This window comes from Pinus tabuliformis, chromosome 1_2 (genome assembly GCF_031772625.1).
Source record: "Pinus tabuliformis cultivar Carrire ecotype Pingquan chromosome 1_2, CPIR1, whole genome shotgun sequence".
Taxonomy (NCBI): Eukaryota; Viridiplantae; Streptophyta; class Pinopsida; order Pinales; family Pinaceae; genus Pinus; species Pinus tabuliformis.
In genome coordinates, this window is record NC_142298.1 from 96,359,834 (window position 1) to 96,363,464 (window position 3,631).

General features: G+C 39.7%; 1 pseudogene; it reads right to left on the bottom strand.

The window, feature by feature from the left end:
* Positions 1-282: 282 nt before the first annotated feature.
* LOC149204649 (uncharacterized) lies at positions 283-2,948 on the bottom strand (annotated as a pseudogene).
* Between the last annotated feature and the right edge of the window lie 683 nt (positions 2,949-3,631).

Below are 3,631 nucleotides of genomic sequence, written 5' to 3' on the forward strand. Positions count from 1 at the left end.
CCTTGTAGTTAATGCAATGCTTGCAAAATCAAAACCCCTGAACACCAATAGGACTGCAACTTTCACTGCTGGTATGCTTAATACAGGTGCATGGATATTCTTCATGTACTGCACCAAAAGGCCAGGTTTTTGATGCCTCCTACCCAAATTATCATGTTCAAGTTCAGTTGTTGATGGACTGACTCTAATACAAGGAAAACAATCAACTCTGTTTCCTTCTGCTCTTTTTCCGTCCAATTATACCTATACTACATTCTGACATGCAGGTGTACCTAGAGAATAACATGCAACTTCCATCATACAGGATATCTCAAGAACTGCACATTTTAACTAGCGAGTTGTAACCTTCCTCTTGGTTTTCGTTTTTTCCAACCAAAAGCAAGATAATAGATCAAAGTTAGACCAGCCAAAACAATAAAGACTATTTGGAACACATTGTATTTGTAAAGGTATTTAATGCCACGCAAGGATTCAAGAGTGCGACCAAATATCTCCTGAGCAGCAGTTGCTTGTGCATACACAGCAAAGGCTGTGGAACAAAATTGGATGACACTGATTGAACAGAGAAGAATAAGCCCCACATTGAAAAGGAAAGAATTCATCAATGTTCCACTCTACTTCATTTGATGAATTGTTATAAAAACAAGCCTTAAGCCAAGAACCATTGCCCCTGCTATCAGAGCAAGGAGGAGATAGACACAAAAGAAAGAAAATGCTACAGTTCCAAGAAGCCCTAAAAAAACTAGCTTGATGAAAACCTCATTAAGGAATGGAGAGATAGGAGGATTAATCAACATGTATAACACAATGTGCGCAACCCAAGCCACCGAAACAATAAACCCAGATATTCCAAGTATCAATCTGGCTAAATAGCCAAGCACTGTTAAAGCCCATGATGCCTCTGCCTTTTCACCCTGAGGATACATTTCCTCCAAAGCCTTCACATCTTCTTCTAGAAAAAGAAGCTCCTTCTCAACTGCCTTTACAGTTTCCGCCATTTTCTGCCTTTGCTACCGCTTCCCTAATTTAGTGGCCTCCTTGATATACTGTGCACGAGTAATGATAGCTTTTGGTCGACGAAGAAAGGAGAAGACAAGACCCAAAGGTAAACAAGTGATACCTACACCACCAAATATAGAAAAAAGTACTGATCCAACAATTGTAGCAAGAGCAACAACATATTCAGGAAAAGTTGTGCGCATGGTCCACGTAGTTTCTGATGATGCACCAGCTTTCTGTAGACAATATTGTATTTACGAAAATTGTGTCACCACCTGATGCTTCTCCCTTTATATCTGAACATTATAGCTTCGGTTAGTTTCAACAGCTCTACAAAACTCTGCACGCAATTCAGATGCGAGTTGTTTTCTAACAAAACGACAAACTCTGTGAACAGCATCTGGATCTGCAACTTCCATGAGGTCCATGATTTCTCCCTCTCCAGGTAAAGTGATTGCCTTTGCTATGAAATCTTTGTCCAAACTCGAATCACGAAGAATACTTCTTAGTCCATTGACAAATTTTGGGTCCACACTCAATGGTTGATTCTGTTGTGCCTTATCTACGAGAGAGAGCATGAGTTTTCTTGCCAACGTCTGGCCAGCCTCCCACCGGTTAAACTCATCTGAATCATGTGCAAGTAGAAAGTACAAATCATCATCAATGATATCTGAAACAATACGCACAGGAGCACTATAATTGCGTAGTACAGAGGGAATTGATCTTTCAGTAATGTCAACAAAGACAAACTCTTCTTCCTCCTTTTCAATACAGAGGATTACTGTTGAAACGGAATGACCTTCAGTAGTAAAGGACTGCAGAGATCCTCGATTATAGACTGATGAAAGAGGCAGATCTTTTCCGTTGGAATCCAGCAACCCAACGGCCACAGGTATAAACATCGGTTCTTTCATTGATTGACCTGGAGTAGGAGGAATTTCTTGCCTGAACTTAAGTGTATAAGTATTTCCCTCAGAGTTGTAGGATGATTGCATTTTTAGAACAGGAGTTCCCGCTTTGGAATACTATAACAAGAAATTTGAAAGATCTGCATTATTAGCATCACGCATAGCAGCAAAGAAATCATCACAAGTTACTGCTTGCCCATCATGTCTTTGAAAATAAAGATCCATTTCCTTACGAAACCCTGATTGCCCTAACATGGCTTTGTACATCCTGACAACTTATGCTCTCTTCTCATACACCGTTACAGTATAGAAATTGTCCATCTTGATATATGAATGTGGACGCACAGGGTGAGCCATGGGACCAGCATCCTGAGGAAATTGATAATTACGCAGCTTCACCTCATCTCCAATTCGCTTAACAACACGACTGCCCATGTCAGATGAGAATTCCTAATCTCTGAAAACTGTAAGTCCTTCCTTTAAACTTAATTGAAACCAATCCCGGCATGTTACCTTGTTACCAGTCCAGTTGTGGAAATACTCATGACCAATAACACTCAAGATAGCAGCATTACATATGTCAAAATCGGGATGTGTTTCACAACGGCATCCTTGCCCTGTCTCAATATCATGATGACAGGTATTGCATGTGGTTACAAATGCAGGTGCTGTAGGATTATGTAAGTGATAAAGAACCATCATGGAAGAATGCTTGGCACGTCGCAAAGTATCATATTGGTAATGATTTCCTTGACAAAGGCTAAGAAAGGCCTGACGGGTATCAAAGAATTCACTCTCCAAAATTTCATCTTTATCCCCAGTATCTGCAGGAACATCTGTCACTTCAACAGAATTAAATAAATGTTTTTCCCTAATGTTGACAGGATGCCACTCCCTTTCATCAAGCTTTTGCTGTGCCTCGTAACATATATCACATAATTGAAAATTCTTACACTGGCTGCAAGCCCAGCGTTTGCCAGAAACAATGAAGTGACAACAATGTTCTCCTTTGTGGCCTTCCGCAACATTGCAAGATACCATTCACGGAGCTTATCATATTTCGATGTCTTCTGTATCTCTGGGTGGCAATAAAGAATATAATCCTCTCCCTTCAATGAAGGATAGGCTCATATATAACAACTTTTCAAACCTCGTTTCTTGCAGTATTTTCATCAATCCACTAAAAATATCTGTCATTTCCCAATTCAAAGATATTGCAATAGAAGGAACCCCTGACATGAGAGCTTCCCTTGCACTTGCAACAGTGCCATAATAAATGATGTGATATCCGCAGTCTGATTCCTTGTTGATTCTACTGATTACCACAGAAGGCTTCTTCCACGAAAAAAAGTGCTCCAGATTAACCAAATGAAACACCATCTGCTGGGGTACTAAAAAAAAACTTATAAGCTGACAACTGTTGATGCAAACCAAATGGATTTTGATAAACATGACAGCTGGGTAAGGTCTGCTATGGATTAGGAAAAATCCCTGATTTCGTAGCGTAGCCAGTGCAAAATATGAATTATGCGCTACGAAATCACTTAAAACATGCTGCGCTGCGAAACTGATAGAAAGGATTTATGTGCCTTTGACAAACAATCGAACTGATGTGAAAAATTTAAAATTTTTTCTTGAGTGATAACAGCTGGTATTCAACCAATGTGTCACTAAGTGTTGTAGCAGCTAGAACACAATCCAAAATTTTGGATTGCACTCAAATT